Genomic DNA, 20331 nt, shown 5'->3' on the forward strand with positions numbered 1-20331 from the left:
TCAATATATATTGGTATCCATTTCTGAATTTAATTAGTAGTCCCATAATATTCATTGCAATCTACTCAATTGACACCTCTGTTATTTGCACAGGGAAAAACGTTTGGGGTTGTTTTCTGATAATGGGGTTATCCTGTACAAAATATTATTTTTCTTTTATGTATAGTCAATAAAATCTGACTAACATCCTGTACTTGGATTTGTCCATATGTAGCTGTCCCCCAATATGTGACTATTTGCCAACTTCATAAACAAATTCCTGAAAGGTCTTGGTACCAGCCATTGATGTTCTTTCATTTTTTCCTTAGTCACTCCATATAATAAATCATTATCTAATTGAAAGTAAAGATTGGAAATAGGGATATTTATTGTAAGTTCCTCTCTCACTGCCTTGGGAATGCTCTCTCTGGTTCTACTCAAGGTGTTATCCTCTCACTGGGCCTTTTTAAAGTTTGGCTGACTGTCTCAGTATCAGTTAGAAAGGAAGCCTCTTCTCCAGCAGTTTTATGTGACGTAAACAATTCTGCTTCTTCTCCTACCAGCACAGGGACAGGTGTTTTTGTGTCTTACTCTTCCCATGAAAGGTAGTTTATCACAATACTCAACACAATTATTTCTTCTTCTTTACAATTTTTCACAGGATCATTTGTGCCTCCCGCCACACACACACACACACACACACACACACACACACACACGCACAATTTTCCTTAAACTTGTCTTGTTTTAGTTCTGCACCATGTGCTGTCTACCGCCTGTTTTCTTTTTCTCATAAAATAACTCTTTATCAGAGTTCTGACTGAGGCTCATTAACCACTCAAAGGGCATCTGGAAATTTTTTTTTTTTTTTACATTTTTTTATGCTGTGCACTGGACAACAAGCAATCATACAGTTGCTTGCACTGATGCTTTATATTGCAGTCTAAGTAAATTATTTTTGCTGTCAAACTTTTTTTCTCATTCATCATATATAGTTTGACACTATGGATCTTTTAATATACTTTTTCACATAACTGCATACTTGCAAATTATACTTTTAAGTAAAACTTTAGAATCATTTTAAAAATCAGATTATGGTTAGAAACCATACGTTTGATATAGTTGTGTCCTCTTTTAACAAAAAATATTCAGCTTTAACACCACTAGCTCCTCAAGCTTTAGTGGATACCTGCATAAATCTTAACCAGTTAGTGCACTAAATTTGAACAAAATCAAAAATAATGGGAGGACAAAGGCTGAAAATCATAGACAGATTTTAAATATTGTTCTGCTAAACTAAAAAAGTGGCTAGAATAACAAAGTTTGCATTGGCATGCATTTTCTGGAAGATATGAAGTCTGAAACTGAAATGATTATCATTATTTAATGGCTTCAGGCCTTAATTACTTGCCAGAAAACCACAAATTATATGAGGAACAGAGTAAAAATATTAAGAAAAATTTGAACATTCTGTGAAATTCTTGACAGCTGAGAAGTATGGATAGCTGGTATCCTTTACCTCATTTGGGCAGCTCGGCAATATCCTATTTGGTCACTCTGAATAAACCTGTATAGGTACTGTCTGTTATTAAATCTAGTCCTAAATATAGCATTCTGTTACTCATAATAATCCATTTTCTTTTTATCAGACTTTTTTTCATCTATGAAATTTCATTTAGTTTACAAGGTGTTTAGCTACCTTGTTCTGAATCATTTGCGAAGGACTTAAGGACATTTCCTAAAATATTTTTTTAAAGATAAAAGAAAGGACAAACAGGATGTGAATAATTGACCCTCATTCCACAATACTTTTTAATACATATAAATTATGAATAAAATACCGTACAACCAACTTTCTTTGGTTTTGCTTGTTCCTTTTTATTTGTATTATGTAGACACTAATAAATCTTCAGAGGAACATGTGAGCAATCACAAGAAAACTTTCATTTTTCAGTATCAAAAGTGTTGAGTTTATAAAATTATTGATTTTGAACAAAATATTTTTATTTTTCAGGGAATTTTGCTGATCTCCTATGAGGCCATGATAAAGGGAGGTATGCAAATATTTTATTACATAGGTTTCTATGTTTTGTAATGATCTCCCTGGTTGGGTCCTTTTGCTTTTTGGACTTTGAATGAAGCATTCAGTAATGCAAAGCTTCATCTTCTGTTAACATTATGATTAGTTTTAACTTTCTTGCGATGCTATACTTTATTTTTTCATAAAATATGCATTTAACTGACTATTTTACTTTGATATGATATGATTGGCGGTTCAGAACATTTGATACAAACCCTGCTTAAAAAATGTATTAATTATATCTTACTTTGTTCATTTTTGACAGATACAGAAATATGCACTGTTCTGCACATTAAAATATCAGATTTCCTTTTTGTAGATGCATTCTTAAGAATTCAGAGGGGACATGCACAGAAATCAACTGACAATCAAACTGAGTAGTTCAGTGAAGCTGAGAATCTAAGATGATAAGAACAAGGACCGATGCAAGTGACTGGGTACATTGCAAGCCTCATAAGAAAATTAGAGTGGATATTACAAATAAGTTATCTGTAAATGTGCCATGATGTACATACTGTCAGTATCTGGCATCTATAAAGAATAGTCTGAGTGAGAACTTCATGATTAAAAAGAGGATAATATGAAATGGAGCATCCTAAGATACTTACAAAAATAAAAATGAACTAGAGCCTACAAACATAGTTGTGTTTGGTATAACACAGCTTGAATAGATGGGTGGTCATAATGGAACAACTCAACCTGATATGTAGGAATGTCCTGAAAAATGCACTTTTATCCCAAGTTACAGCCTGTACAGTATGTAAATTATACAAATGGTAATCTACAATAGGTACATATATGTGGCAAATGTATTATGCTTAAGAGGTCACACATCAGTGCCTGCTCAGACAAAGAAAAATGCTAAGCCATGAAATGGTTGCACTAGTTGAAGCCTATATATGTTGTCATCCTGCAACATGCCTGTATTACTCTAATGTCACGCAGTATAGGCATGTGACAGTGACAGTGGCACATAAATGAGCCATGTCTTTGTCACATGAGTCAACCCTCACCACTGCTTTGCCCTACCCTAAGACACATTGCGTAAGTACTCGACTGAAAATTTATTACTAATCATTCTGGCCAGCAGCAACTTCTTCTTCCTCATTCGATCCATGGGTGTCTTCTATAGGGTAAGAGTATGTAAACAGAAATAATTATGCAGACAACCTAATCATTAGTAGTCCTGCCATATACACTATGCCAGACCACACATATGCATGAACCTAAGGCACCTAGAATGCATATGTGGATTTAAAGTGCCAATAAAATGACCAACAATAAGAAATATCATGCAAATAAGAAAGGGCAGCCATAATATAACTTCTTCTTCTTTTTTCGGCTTTTTCCCGGTTAGGGGTCGCCACAGCGGATCACTAGTCCGCTTATGATTGTCAGTGGAGTTTTATGGTGTTGAGTTGCCAGCCCGGCACCCAACCTTCCACAGAAGGCACACACATGCACACACTCACAGCTAGGGCCAATTTAGAGTATCCAATCCACCTACAGCACATCTTTGGGATGTGGGAGGAAACCGGAGCACCTGGAGGAAACCCATGTGACCACAGGGAGGACATGCAGACTCCGCACAGAAGGCACCCCAGCTGAGAATCGAACCAGAAAACCTCTTGCTGTGAGGTGGGAATGCTAACTGCTGCACCACCATGGCCATCCGGCAGCCATAATATAACATAGAAAACAAAATCACTCACTGGTTTAACAGTACTGGTGACTGCATTGTCACCCATTCTGCATCATATCCACACTGCGCTCCAGGAAGGATTGCATATACAATAACCACAGTGTCACTCCACCTTCTCTCTTTCCTTACCTCTCTGGCTGATCTAGTCTGTACTCTGTTATATGCAGACAGATATGTGGATGGCTGGAGCTCTGCAATATTGTGAGGTGAAAGACATCACTCATCTTCCTCTGTGGCTCTACTTTTACACATGTTGCACTGTAAATGACACTTCACTGGGGAAACAGAAGAGAAAGACAATGGTAAATGTTGACTGTTGAGAATAAATGTAACGTTACACAGCTACTTATCTGACAGTTAATCAAATAAGTATGTTCAGCAAGCCAGCACTCCTTCCACACAAGTGCTGCCCAGTTTCACTCCACATGATCTGCAATAAAAGTGAATAATGATTAGACATCTAGAAGATGTGTACCATAGACAGGCCATGCAGAAACAGGCAGCACAAGAAGAATGCTGACACTAGTATGTGCTCACAAGCATCATTTGAGTGTATAAATAATACATTGAAAAGTCATAGGGTAGGATTCACAAAGCCTCCGTGTAAGAGTTACAAATCTTACACGGAGGCTGCAGTTAAACGGTGTGACGTCAGCATGCCATGTATATTCATGAGGGCATGCTGACTCACACCCAAGGCTAACACGGTCCGTGTAAGAAAGTAGGGGGCGTGTCCGCAGGGCGAGTCCTGCAAACGGACAAGCCCCCTGAAGAGTAACAGTCCCGAAAGTAAACCCCCATGAGAGAGTCTGCGTAAATGTCAACAAACAACACAACACATGCCCCCACAGACTATAAACATAAAATGTAAAAATGGACATGTTATATTTTTTTTATAAGTTTTAAAGATGTTTGCCCGTAATTGCGCTTTTGCTGGCGCGTCGCTTAGCCACAGTTAGCAGTCAGTAGAAAAGCATATAAGATCTAAATATGCAAAGTAAGCCAAGAAGCAATAGCGTAGCGGTAGAGATGTCGGCTGAAGAGGAGGCAGTCATAGTTCGAGCCCCCACAACATCAATTTTTATTTTTAGTGAAATAAGCACAAAACAATTCCCTGACATATATGTACATATATAAAATTATATTTTATGTAAAATGTAATGAAATGGGCCATGTATTTTGAAGAAATGTGAGATAATAAAAAAAAAAAAATGTCAGAAATGCCTATAGCTGAGCTACACTCTAACAAGCTGAGCATATCTGCCCGTAGGTGAGCAGTGGTTTAACAGGTGTAAAATGATTGCCCGGGGTTGAGCAGTGCTGTAACATGCTGAAACTGTGTGCCCGTAGCTGAGCTGAGCATAATATGCATGCTGACAGCCAAATGACGCGTAAACCAGCGTAACCCGTTTGCGCGGAGCTGCGCACCATGCCAACAAGATAACCGGCGGGCAGCGTTGAGCAAGCTGTATCAGAACTGCCTTTACACAGACACACCTCCTAGCTTGTGTAGACAGTCATAAAAAAGCAATGGCCAGGCTCAAACTCAGGATACCATGCACCACAGTCAAAGTACTGAACCACTAAGCCATGACAGTTGCTCTTAGAAATGCAGTATTAGCATATATTATAGGAATGAATGGAAAGAGAAGCATGACAAAGCAGGTTTTGTGAAGCTGATACATTTCCAAAATGGCCAATCACAGATAAGTGCGGGAAAAAAGGCATATATAAGCCCCATAGGCAGGAATACACAGCATAACTGATTGTGGAATCGATTTGCAGTCAGGATGGCAGGTGTAGGAGAGGGTAGTTGCTTCCGAGCACAGAGGTGGGGCATTGAGGAGTCCAAATATATGGTTTGGCTCCTCGTCCATGATCATGAGGCCCAACTCATACAGGGCCAGGTCCTGTGGGGAGCATACAAGGCTGAGGCATGGGACCGGTTGGCACATGATCTCACCAGTGCCACAGGAATACCAAGGACTGGTGAACAGGTCCGTCACCACCATGCGGACCTGAAGAGACGGAAGCAGGACCAACTGAACCGTTGGATCCAGGAGGCCCGGCAAATGCCCAACGCCCCACTACTAAGTTACATGTAATTATTTATGTAAGAAATGAACCTAGCTGATATTATGGAGATGTGTATTCCAATATTACTTCATTTATATTGCAGCTGCAGGTGTCCGTTTCATGAATCGTCGAGCCTATGCCGATAGGCTTGTACGGTTGCGCCACCAGGCAGGTTAGTAATTCTCTCCCTGTAACTGTTAAAAAATATAAGTATGACAGCTTGCAAAAGAGTGCAGTGTAGTCACTTATTAATAAAAAGTGCAAGTAACAGTGTAAGAGAGATTCTGCTAGTACTGTGTGATTACATAAGTGTGATGCAGCCTGTAATCCAAAAATAAAAATGAAACAAGTCCGAAATAAAGATGTTCCACCTGTAATGTAATAGTACATAACCTGCAGCAGGCTGTAAATTACAGCTACACAAGCTGAGTAAAACATATGTGTGAAATATATCCCCGTTTAAAATCTGAAACATGACACAAGTGAGACTGTTGGAAAGGATTGTTGTAACCAAGTAAAACATGTCAATAAAGCCTAGAATTAAGTACCATCCTGAACTGTAAAAATAAAACAAGTGAGAGTGTGAGAAAGAGGTATGAATCCACCAATAAAGTTGTAATAACTCCTGAATAAAGTATACTGCAGTCAGTACAGAATGAAATTAATGTGACAGGCACAACCAAACAGTGAAATGTGTGGAATAAAGTACTGAAGCTGGAATGTGTGTCCCACAATTTGGATATGTTGCTGTACATTTGCAATATGCAGATAGCATGGTTGTATGAAATATCAAATATCCACAGTTGTCTAGAGCCATATAAAGCAAATGTAGCAGGATGCTGCAGCTGAACAGAGCCAGATATGAATGTGTATGAATAAAAATGCAATGTATATTAATGTAGCAGTAACATTCCCATCACCAACATGCATAAGTTTACACATAGGAAACTGTAGTCAGACCTGTAGTGTGTATATATCTGCAGCTAGTAGAAATGTACAGCATATGTATAGGTATTTGAAGTTGTTAATGAAATATTTCTTCACCCTACCCTATAACCACAAATAATCCATTCCACATGAAATGGGTATGTGTATTCACAATTAACTCCCCTGGACATTTGTCCTGTTGGTTCATACATATTTGCATGCACGTTGATGCATGTGCCCTGTTCATACATCCAAACCTGATGGCCTGTTGCCATCAATCAACCCTGCATGTTGTTGGATTGTGTATTGTTGTTCAAATTATGCATGTGTTATGCTTGCTGTTTAATGGCTTGAATTTATGGGTGTTTGGTTAATGGGAATACTAATGCATGCTGTTACAACTAATTGTGAATGGTATTGTGCATTACTAACCCAAACTGTCATAAAATAATGCAAAACATAGGACGACAGGGACGGCGGGTTCCAGCGGACCCACCTCTCCCACCTCAGCTGGCGAGTGCACCTGGCAGTAGTGCCCAGGCCGGACCCTCCTCCGGTGGCCCTGTGCCACCTGCGGGTGGAAGAGCTGCAGGGGATGGGGCTCATCCCCCCTCTGCAAGTGTGGCTGGAGGAGAACATCCACTCACCCTCCGTAGTGTCCGGACTGTGGTGCGTAGGGAGATCAGGCATGCTGTGCTTGGGCCCCTACACCAGCTTAAGGCACGGGTGGCACAACTCACGGGCATGCCTGCTGCCCGTCCTACACAGCCCCCAGCACAGCCCCGTCCTGGGCAGTGAAGGCACACTCTGTACCCACAAAAAAATTACGCCCCATACATAGCTGCCCATTTCACACACATGTCTGCTGGACATGTAAACTGGCAATTACAATTGGCTGTACAACAAATATTGTTGTCCTCACCCCTCTCTCAGGGGTGGAAGGTTTCAAATTTCACACCAAATTATAAACATATGCACAGCTATTGCTGATAAAGAAATGGGCAGCTATCGGCATTTCCTACATCCCTCCTGCAAAACCCGAGCTTGTTTTCCTACTGTCCTACCCTCTTTGTGCCCCCTTTTTCACCACTTTCCTATCTCCCCATTTTCTTTTCTTTAAAAGAAATTAGCGCGGGTGTGCGCAAGAGTAAGCACTTTTAAGCAGTAGTAGGCAGGAGTGCGCTTCTGTGCGCTTAGCTAAGTGTGTATGCGCGAAGCTAAGCGACAGTGCGCATGCGTGAGCTCCGTGCAAACCAGTGCTAACCTGCTTACAACTGCTTAAAAGTGCCTTAGTCACTTTGAATGACAAGGCCTGTAGTTTGCTCAGCAGCAAAATAAAATTCCTCTGTCAGTCTCGAACCCAGGACCTTGGAAACATTAGTCTGCATGACTTGCCACTAAGCCATAACTGCTATACAAAAACATTGTGCTGAAAGAAATATATCATGAAATAGTAGGAATTAATGTAAAGGGAATATAGCAAATCTAGTACACAAAGCATGTCATGTATATTTACTGTCAAATCTAGTGGATTTGTAAAATAGTACTGTATGAAGAGAAACAGCCATGCTAGTTGGTAGCTAGTAGGTAATAATGTCACAGTAGCACCTGGCAAGCCACACACTTACTCAGAGCAGGATAAACACTGCCATAGTTGAATAGTTAAGAGCCCAGACATAGCAACTGTGACTGAGTTACAGGGATGTCCCTGATTTGAAAAAAAATGTCAACTGTGCCCCACTGACTCCCTGTGAAATGTACTAACAGTAGGCAGAAAGGTGTTACAACACATGCAATGGTAACTATGAATTACTGAAAGTATGCACCACTTACACGTCACAAATGGAGTAGTAATACATATGCTCAAAATAACCCACAGTCACAACTGCAGAATATCAGAATATTTCATGGGTGTATCCCACTGATATGTACCATTCCATGAGGCTGATAAAAGATGCACCTGAGAGTATCTGAGGCCTGCTCAGCAGCATGATCAAATACCCTTCTAAGTGTCAAGGTCCACACCATGGCCAGACCACACTGCATGCAGTACCACCCTACCACAACAAACACATAGGGAATTGCTGACCAAACAGATATAGCAAGCATTACAAGCTGTGAATGTAAATGGAAAATAGGAAAGCCATAGCAACACATTACAGGAAAAATACCTAGCAGGCATACAAGGAGTGAATGTAAAGGGCAAATATTGAAGCCATAGCAACAGATTGCAAGAGCCACTGCTATATACCAGTTACACCACAATTCCCACAGGAAAGCACACACACCCATATACACAGTATTACTAGCCATAGGTGTCAGTTTACATACACACTGAGAAGAGGAAACTGGAGGAAGGAATACTCAGGTTACCGTACAACATGCATTGCAGTGTCCACAACACAGCCTGAAATATGAGAGACATACCAACCCTTACACTCACAGAACAGTGTCCACAGCAAACCAGCATGGTCCCCACCCTGATAATCTGAAAGGGCTATGCCTACCTAACAAACCTTTTTATAGCACTGTCCTGAAATCACAGTGAGAACTGCAATCACTACACAACAGGCTGCGTGCAATTAGTAAATGCTGGCTAACAATTGGTGCAGAGGCCATCACATGGACATGTGCAGATACCTACAAAGGCATCCTGTACTCTCAGTCCACACATGCAATACTTTCATTGCACCCTCTGGAGGTAGAGACAGAGAGAGAGAGAGAGAGAGAGAGAAAGAGAAAGAGAAAGAGAAACAGAAAGAAAGAAAAAAAAAGTAACAACAAAACAAACAAGTTGACAGCAGGCCAACTATCTGAAAGCCAACGCAAACAGCTGCAACAAACACAGGTAATGTAAAGTACTAATATAATAGTCTGCATACTGTGAACCCTCCATATGTGTTATTGGTCTGTATCTATGTATATGAAGATGTGCATAGGGCTGTGGACATACTGCAACTGTCACTGAAGGCTGTACATACATATGTATGTGAAGGTAGCTATGTGCACATATCAATGTAGGTTGTAGTGCAATGTACAATGTAGGTTGTACAGTAATGGATGTTCATCAGTACGTTAGTGTGTGTATACATATGTGGAACTAAAAAGGATTATATATATATCTATCATGTGTATACGTATGTATATCGAGACATGTATGTATATATATATATATATATATATATATATATATAATATGCATATATGTATACATAGATAGAGAGGGATGTAGAAATACATAGACATATATAGTTTCACAGTTTCATAGTTTAGTACTAGGCTATCTTCCCTGGGGCATTTATAAGCCTAGCCATAGTGATGTGGCTTTCGCCACCCCATGTAATGGTACAAAAGTGTACAGAATAGATTTAGAATACTGTGCCTCTGTCTAGTAGTGACACAGTGAAGACCCCCTTACATAATAGAATTAGTTTACTGTGCCTCTGTCTAGTAGTGACACAGAGATGACCCCTGGGGTAAACCTACGATCTCCCATCCACTCGGCAAGATTTCACAAGCAGAGAGTCAGTGAGGAGCTCTGCCTAACATGAACTGGGATTCTGTTCCAGAGTATGGGAAGCCTCTGAGTTATGAATCTGTCCCTCCAGCATGTCCTATTCATATTTGTGCTGAGGTTTAAATCTTTAGCTCTCGTGGTTCTGATGGATTTGGATTTTATGAGGAGGAGCATGTCCATCAATTCCTGATTGGACATGGCCTTGTACGTCAGGCACAGATCACCTCTAAGTAGGTGGTATGCTACTGAATAGAGCTGGAGTTTCTTTAGTCTGGCAGTATATGACATATGTTGGAGACCCTTGATTCTCTTGGTGAGGTACTTTTGGGGTCTCCCTAGCTGTTGCAAGTGTCGGGTGAGGTACATACCAAATGGGGCATAGTACTCATACATGGGCCTGATAAGGGAGGAGTATAGGGGTACAATGACCTCCTTTGATCTGGATGTGAATCCCTCCATGATAAGGTGGGCAAGGTAGAAAGTCTTTCTAACCACTTTGGCAACGTGGGTGTCAAATGAGAGGTCACTATCGACTTGGGTCCACAGGTTTCTGATTACTTTGTCCATACTCAGTGGGTTACTGTCTATGTGATAATTTGTGGGTACTTTGTTTTTCCCAAAGGGGATGACTATACATTATTTGGCATTTAGTTTAAGGCCATGACACTGGCACCAGTTGTCCGTTTCAGTGAAGCCTTTCTGTAGGATGTATGTGTCAGCTGGTGTATCGACTATGGCGCCTAGTATGCAGTCATCTGCAAACTTTGTCAGCCACAACCCTCGCAAGTTTGCTTACACATCTGAGAAATAAATGCCAAACATGAGGGGTCCCAGGACAGAGCCCTGTGGGACACCACTTGTGACTGGCTTTGAGTCTGACATGGCTCCAGTGATTTTGAATATATGGGTTCTATCCTTTAGCCAGTTTGCAACCCATCTTGTGACATATGGATTTACATTTCAGCTGTTGAGCTTGTCTATGATGCCGGAGTGGGGTATTGTGTTGAAAGCTTTAGCCAAGTCCAGGTAGGCTGTATGGACTGCTTTGCCCTCATCAATGGCTCTAGTGACTGTTTCAAAAAAGTCAACCAGGTTCAAAAGGCAGGATCTGCCCTTTACAAAGCCGAACTGGGTGGGATCAAGTGTCTGTAAGTCCCCAATGTCTCTGTTTATGAGTTCCATAATGATTCTTTCCATAGCTTTGCAGACCAGGCTGGTTAAGCTTATGGGGCGGTAGTTACCAGGGTATGTAGAAGTGCCTCCTTTGTGGAGTGGGACTACTGTTGCTGTACGCCAGTGTTCAGGTACATATCCTGTAGTAAGGCTACGGTTAAATAGCAGTTTTATGTGCAGGTTTAGCTCCTCTTGGAGTTCACGTAGAACGCAACCCGGGATACCGTCAGGTCCCAGTGATGCTGTGTTTATAGCTTTGCTGAGGGCAGTTCTCACCTGGACATCTGAGATCACAGGGATGTTACATTCAGCTGAGATAAGTATTTCCTCTTTTGGGGGTGAGGGAGGGGAGAAATTTGCACTGAACCTGTCTGCAGAATGTTGGCAATATCTGTGGGTTCAGTATATGTTATATCATCGTGCACTAACTCTGAACATATCTGAGGGTTTCCGCCCAGGTTTCTAACATAGCAGGAGAAGGCCTTGTGGTTATCTTTAGTGTCCATAGCGATTTTTCTCTCAAAGTTGGCCTTGGATGTTTTTATGAGAGAATGTAGCTTTCTACTAGTGCTGATCACAGATGCCTTCTCTGCATGGGATTTTGCTCTGTCGTGCAGTAGCTACCTTCTTTTGTTATACAATTTGTTTATGGCTGGGGTCCACCAGACAGGACGCCTGCCCTTGGTGGGGAGGGCCTTGGTTTTATTTGGGATTGCATGATCCATGCATTCTTGGAGATGTCCATAGAAAGCATTTGTGCAGGATTCTGCATTGTGGTATGTGGTTTCCACTGGCCCAGTGGGCTTAAAGGATACCATCTCAGTTTTAAGAAGTGTAAAGTCAGCTTTTGAGAAGTTTTTCACTGTAGTTTTTTGTGTTGGGGGTGGAGGTGGGATATGTATATCCAGGGTGATTAGTTTGTGGTCAGATCTCACTAGTGAGGGGTATACTTCCAGTGTGGAGCACATTGTCCCCATGTTTGTGATGATCAGGTCTAGTATATTATCTCCCCTTGTGGGAGAGGTGACTAGCTGTTCCATTGCATTTGAATTCATGAATTCCAGGAACCTTTGGGCTAGGGTGTTTGGGCTAGAATAATGCACCCAGTCTATGTTAGGGTAGTTGAAGTCTCCCAATATGATGGTGTTTGGTGAGACATTCATATCCTCCAATGTCTTCAGGAAGGCTGAATGGGGTTCCTGAGATTGGGAGGGTGGTCTGTAACATGCTACCAGTTGTATAGCAGTTTTGCCTATGGTTAGTTTCACCTGGATGGTCTCTGATGCTTCATGTGTTGCCACTAACCTGGAGGTGTGGGTGTCCATGATGAATATGGACACTCCCCCTCCCTTTATGGTTTGGCCCGAGTTTTGTGGCCAAAAAGCATTATACGAGGTATAGCCTGGTAGCGCTGGGGTGCTCACAGGAGCCTTGAACCAGGTTTTAGTTACTGTACAGACATCGAGATTGATAGAATATGTACGTACAGATATATGTAATACACACATACATATATAGATATATGTAGATACATATACATATACAGATAGATCTGACTGTCTACAGATATGTCTGTATATGACTATCTCTCTCTCTCTGTCCCACCCCCTCTCACTCTCTCTCTCCCTCTGTCTCTCTCTCTCTCTCTCTCCCTCCCCCTCTCTCCCCATATCTACATCTATATATCTATATATATATATATATATATATATATATATATATATATATAGACATACATATATATATATATATATATATATATATATATATATATATATATATATATATATATTAATATATATATATATATATATATATATATATATATATATATATATATATATATATATATATATATATATATATATATATATAGATATACATATATATAGATATATATATATATATATATATATATATATATATATATATATATATATATATATATATATATATATATATATATCTACTGAGTGAGGCACATGTGTGCAGATGTATTGCAACAGGTGCCTGGTGACAAAGGCATGGAGTGAACACCAGTGTGGATACTGGAGTGCCATACCCCATTCCAAAACCACGGACACCAGTAACCACCGCATATGTGCATGCCTGCCCACCACTGCATGTGTCAGGGGGGAACAGGGGCAACAAGTGTACAATAGGCTCCCCATTGATATACACAGTGGCACACTAGTCCTGTAATACCTGTACATGGTATGTGTCAGCAGACATGGTGTGTCAGCTATGGACATGTAGGTCACAGTACCCCTCTACACCCCACAATGTCCTACACGGTATGTACCTCCCATGACAGCTACAGATATGGAGAAAGACACAGTCATCCGTAAGTAACTGTGTCAATGCACTCAAACACATTACCTATGCAGAGTGACTGACAAGACCACAGAGCACACCCAGACTACCTACATAGAGGTCACCACTGCTGGATATATATAGTGAAGTCACACCCATGACAGTTGTCCAACAACCATGGTAACACCTCACAACATCCACAACCCAAATTACCTATGTCTGTCGTCCTTGTCACCACAGTAAAGAGCACATGGTGGAGGTACAGGTCCCTATCCACAGATAAGACATACCCTGGAGTAAACCACACAGCATTAAGAAGCAAGGCTCCCCATGAGTAGATGTCAGACATACCCCTGCTGAATGTTATGCAGATAGGTAATATGCCATATGAGTCACCCTGTGTAACTGTTGGACAGGAGCAGGTACGATCACATCACATGTGTCACAAGGGGCAGGGTAGCATAACAGTATGCTGCTGTAGGCCGAGGGCCAATAGCATACTACCTACCTAAGACATAATGCACACCCACAAACCCATTACAAACCAAATATGTGAGGCGGAATGAGTGTGCCAGTGACTGGGTGCATGTTATGTACTGGTGTGATTGCTCACCATGACTGTCTGTCTGTCATGGTAGTGTGTGTCCTTGGTGTGAGGCCAGAGACAGATGTGTGAGGTATTGTGATCAAAACATACTACATTGCCATATGTTGTGCTGTGTTACCCTGTATGTGACTGTGGTGTAGGTAGAGTTATGGCAAGTAAGAGTAGTGTGCATTACCAGTGAAATATGTAACGTGCATTGCATGCAGTGCATGGGTTGATAATGTTCCACATACAGTACCTTGATACAAACTCCCAGTGTGAGGTTGTGCATTGGACCTGAACCAGTGTGCTGACTGCTGGAGTATACTAGTCTGTCGTATGGAGTGTGCCAGGTACTGTTGCACAGTTGTCGGCTGAGCACTGATATCTGGTCATTTACATGTGCATCCCCCAATAGACAGACAGATGCTATATATGGGGGTTAAGTTATATCACTACAGTCGAGTATTATGTGTATTATGTGTGCCATATTTTGATGACATATATTGCTGACATATTTTTCTTTTCCTTTTCAGGGCTATGGTTCACCAGCGAAACCCTGTGTACTCCGCTGCGGAGGATGAGGAGATACACCAGAGCCTGGTGCGGGATTTCGCAATACTCTTTTCCTGCACCAGCCAGAACCAGCAGGAGAGGGCTGCACTGTGGCAAGACCTGGTCCGTCGGGTAAATGACATAGGCACACATAACCGGACATATGAGCAGGTACGCCATCACTGCAGTGATTTAATTAGAAATGTCCGTCAGCGTGCGTCGGATATCCACAGGCAACAGCTTGCCACAGGTGGTGGGGCGGCTATACATCCCCCCTCACCAGACTGGAGGGACTACTTCTAAGTGTTGTGGCTCCAGCCCAACAGCAACAACAGCAGCAGCATACATGCGTAATGATGGAGGCTGGAGCCACCCAGCAGCAGGACTCGGAGCATGCAGGTAACATGCCATATGTATAGTTGACTGTTCTGTACACTGTTAGTTTATGCATGTGTGAGGTGTGTCCTCGGTTTGTAGCTGTTATCTTGGTAATTATTGTGCAAGAGTGATATTCTCAATATCAGCAGTTGACCTGTGGAAGCCAACTGTTGTACTACTGAACTGTATCATACTTACAGTATCAATGGCACAGTTGTGGCCACTGACAATAAATGTCTCATTTCTGCAGGTCCCTCTGGTGTAACAGCAAGGCAGCCTATCCATGCTGGTGAGTGTGTAATAACAATGCCTTCAATACTCTTGATACTAATAGTAATAATAGGCTGAAGCAGTAGTGCTATGTGTTTGATTGCAGGTGTGCTTGTGTCTGTGTGTTGATATCTCATATACTGAGGAGTGTGCATGTGTGCATGTGTGCATGTGTGCATGTGCCCTGTGTGCATGTGTGCATGTGTGCATGTGTGCATGTGCCCTGTGTGCATGTGTGCATGTGCCCTGTGTGCATGTGTGCATGTGTGCATGTGTGTATCAGTGGTGACATTGTGTACACATTGTAAACTGTGTTTCCTGTCTTACTCCCACAGGTTCTGGTGCTGCTCTGGTGTTGTGCAGCAGGGAACCTGAATCAGCTGCCGTGGATAGTGATAATGATGATACCTGTGTAATGGCACAGTGCCAGCCAATTGACAGTACACAGCTGTCAACCCCATCAATGCGCACAGTCATCCTGCCAATACATCCTTTGTCACCAATGTCCCTAGGTGATGGACAGGATACAGTGGGCATTGACCAGGGTAATGTGGTATCGGTGGCACATGGATCCCGACACAGCAGCCATGGCCAGGGTCCTGACATGGTACCACATAGGCAGATGTCCAGGGGTTCTCGTGGGAGCATCCATGGGCGTACTGCCCCTGTCAGACATGCCCACAGAGGTCTTTCAACCTCAGCTATGTTTCGGGCTGTAATGCAGGCACAGTCACGTATGGAACAGTACATCAGACAGGGTCTGAGGGAGCTGAGAGAATGCCGCACAGCTATGAGTGACAGTATGCGTGATGTTGCAGCTGCCATCCGTAATTTCACTGAGGTCATTGACAGACGTTGGGGGGACACATTAGATCTGTTCCACAACTACATGTCCATGAGTCAGGGCAATGTTGGACAGTTGAGGCATCGACGTGGGCATATGCCAGCAACAGCAGCAGCTGGCAGCCGTCGCGGATGACAACAGGCCCGCGGCCGCTCCCATAGTGCCAGCAGCAGCCCCAGCATTGCTGGGTCTGTGCTGTCATCAGACCGCCCCAGGAGACCACGTGCACGTGGCTCTGGACAGTCCCAACAGGGACCTGTCTCCAGTCACCAACCACCTGCTTCTGATGACAGTACTCAGTCTGGCTTAGTACCTGATATGGTCCGTAGCACCCCTGCCAGGCATAGGTACCGTGTCCGTGGCCAGAGACAGTGATCTGTATGACCTGGCAGGTACAGTCTGTGGCTGTCCACAAACACCTGTATATGGCAGCCATGAGGTGGAACTGTGTGCATGCATACACACATGCGAATTGATAACACCTAGGGCTACCGCATACACGCACACACTGCATCAACATTGCCCCATCTTGTACTGCTGTCCCTCACCAACACACACACACAGACATGTCAATTGGTTGTATCAGTGGCAGACTCAGGCATACCAAGTACACACCCTGTGCATATGATGAAACTGTGCCACCTCCTGCATTCTGTAACATCGGTGCAGGAACAGGTTAACATGGTGCTGATGCACAGGGTGACTACATAGAAGTGTAGTAATAGTATCATGTTGTCAACAGTACAGTGTAATGATATCATTGTGGGTATATCCCAGCATGCCTGATGCAGTTACAGTATGAATGTCATTGTATTGTTTTGTACGCTCATAGTAATTACCATAGTGTAATGTCTGCACATCTTTGCATACTGGTGGTGAGGCTGTCAACAGAAGGCCACCTACATAGGTAGCACAGGGGATAAGAAAATGTAAGTATTGATACTCAATGATGGACATGTCAACTGCAAGTAGCATGCTGTCCACACTCGACTCTGCAATGAGGATGTATGAGGATGTTGATATCTGTGCAGTAATACACAACAGGTTCAAGACTCACAAGAGCACCCTAGCACTACAAGGTCACACCTCGTACCATGCATGACAGCCCCAAAACACAGAACTAACTATGGCTGGAGGGAGAGTCTCCATACATGTCATGGATACTGTGGTGCCAGGACAGGTAGCATGCATCCTACAAAGTTTGGAACTGCTGAGTGAGGGCTCAGTGTCTGTTATTCGAAATGTGTATTAGTTCAAGTATGAGCACTTGGGTTTCAGGCCAGTTATTTTACATTACGAAGGTACATGGTCTGTACACTTGTGGGAGGTGGGGCTGGACACAGCCCGTCTGACCTGTGACTTTCTGGGTACAGGCTTATAGTGCCTGCATATATGCACTGTTACCTACTGGAAGTCGTACACCTTGTTTGTTGTAGCATAGTCTAGATCCAGGCCTGCTGACTGTAGCTTTGTTGGTATGCATGTTTGCTTGATATGTCCCTGAAACACTGATTCCACCTGCAATGCAGATTTACAGCACCTCTGTGGATCCCTAGTGACATCTGTATTGCTTACTGTACTGATGTCCATGTTTCACTTGACAGAACGTCACTGTTTGTCCTGTTTGCATGTAAGTTGCCTGTAACACATTGCATATGACTTACCTGGCATTTGCTCACGAAAGCATTTATATATGCCAACACTAACAAATCAAGAGCACTACACCCTCACATACTCACCTTGAGTACCTTGTTCCCCATTGGCCCTATGTGTTGTTAATTATTATGGGATTCACAATACTATGGTAGCATGTGCAAAGGTCACTTGTCAATCTCCTCTCTGGTCCAGTTGGTGAATCTGTGAGTCATGTGGCAATGTTACAGCTGCCTCATGTACACAGACAACCCTCTCCCCTTCCCATAAACGTACAACACATGTGAGAGATGCAACCACATAGCCAAACTGGGGGCTAAGCTCTCTTAACTCAGTACTGGCATACTCTGTCAGGTGGAGTGGGATACTACAGTGAATACAATACCAGTCTCACATAGACCTGCCACGACAGCAATCCAAACACAGAAACACACAGGAACATTCTTGGAGTCTCAGAATAGCATCCTGCCTGAGCAGCAGACACCTGCGAAGCAGACACACAAGCAAACATTACGCCAGAACAGAGCACGTGCAACCTATAGCTCACAAAGCCTGTGTGCTAAACAGTCACAGCCCATACGGCTTAACAACACACCTGCTACAGTTGTAATAGGTACCTCTATCATCAGGTACACTGTGGTCCTGCTCACCAGGCTTAACAAGGAGAAGGTCACGGTGAGATGCCCGTCGGGCACTATGATCCACCACATAACACAAGCATACAGGTCACTCTAAGGCATGTACAAATATGACTCAGTCATTGTCCGTGCCAGTGTGAATGACCTGTGATGTACCTCCCTGGACCACATGATAGGGAACATAGAGGGGCTCTCTGAGCATGTGGCACAGGCTGGTATGACCCTGACCTTGAGTAGCATCTTATCCTCACCAAGAATGCTGCCACAATATGTAGACAGGATGATCAATTTCTACAATTGCTGTATGTTTCGGCGACATTCAAAGGGGATCCAATGCCTGTTAGCGTGGGATTACATGCTAGACAAGCCACGTTGCTTTGCTAGGGACAGCTTGCACCTGTCACCCATGGGCCGTTGTATATTGGCAGAGGCTCTTGCTACACACATAGTGCCTTTTTATGCAAGGCTCAAATTACATAGCTACCTACACAGGTATCACACGGGATAGGACACTAATAGTAATGCTACTCAACGCCAGCAGTGTAAACCTCAGGATGCATGCAGTGGACACTGTGTTTAGCATGGAGAACAGCAATATCCATGTAGTAACAGACTCCTGGTACAAGGCTCCCAGGTGCACCCCAGCACTGCCAGGTCATACCTCATACCATGCTTGTCGTCCCCTAAACATGCACCAAACCAAAACAGGGGAGATGTATCCAAAGGCACCACAGATACACACACCTCCAGGTTGGTGGCACAGCACAAAGCATCAGAGCCTATCCATGTGCAACTAACAGTGGGTTAGACTGCCTTCAGGTTCATAGCCTGGCACACACCACCCTCCCATACCCAGGAAACCCACTTGGCCTTCCCGACAACACTGGGAATATGACGGTCTCTACAAACACCATTATATGGGTGGACTGCAACTACCCAAACATAGAGTGTGAGCATTACTCTAGCTCCAAGACCCTAGCCGAAAGGTTCCTAGCATTCATTCACTGAATTGCTATGGAACAACTTGTTACCACTCCCACAAGAGGTGGAAACATGCTGCACCTGTTCATCAACAACATGTGGACTATATGCTCCAGACCAGTCGTGTATCCCTTGCTGGTAGGATGACACCATATACAACTCACACTGTATATTCACATACCACATGCAGCCCCTGCACAGAACACCACAGTCATACAGTTGTCTAATGCAGATTCCATGTATTCACATGAGGCAGGCTTCAGACATGGGAACTATTGAAGGTCACAGGTACATATGTGTATGTGGCACACACATACATCATGTGTGCATTGACATTACTGATATGATCTATGTCGTGCAATATTGGGAACAACACCCCACACACATGGACAAACTGTGTGACAAAACACACATGGCGTTTGTAAAATACAAACCCCTACCTAACTGTGTTATGACACTTGTGAGAGACGCAGTAGCAGAACGCGCTATTTGCATTACTGGGAGGCTTGCTTTCTCCTGCTGTACTTATAGGGTGCTGACATCATCAGTGTTTAGACAGTGGAATATGCAGCATGTGGTGTGTTGTACTAGTTGCCAAAAGGGACATTTCTCTTACACATAGAATTGCGCACACACCACTCCCCTCCTCCCACATACGC

The sequence above is a fragment of the Protopterus annectens genome, chromosome 8.part0, assembly GCF_019279795.1.
Source record: "Protopterus annectens isolate FY-2018-M chromosome 8.part0, PAN1.0, whole genome shotgun sequence".
Classification (NCBI taxonomy): domain Eukaryota; kingdom Metazoa; phylum Chordata; order Ceratodontiformes; family Protopteridae; genus Protopterus; species Protopterus annectens.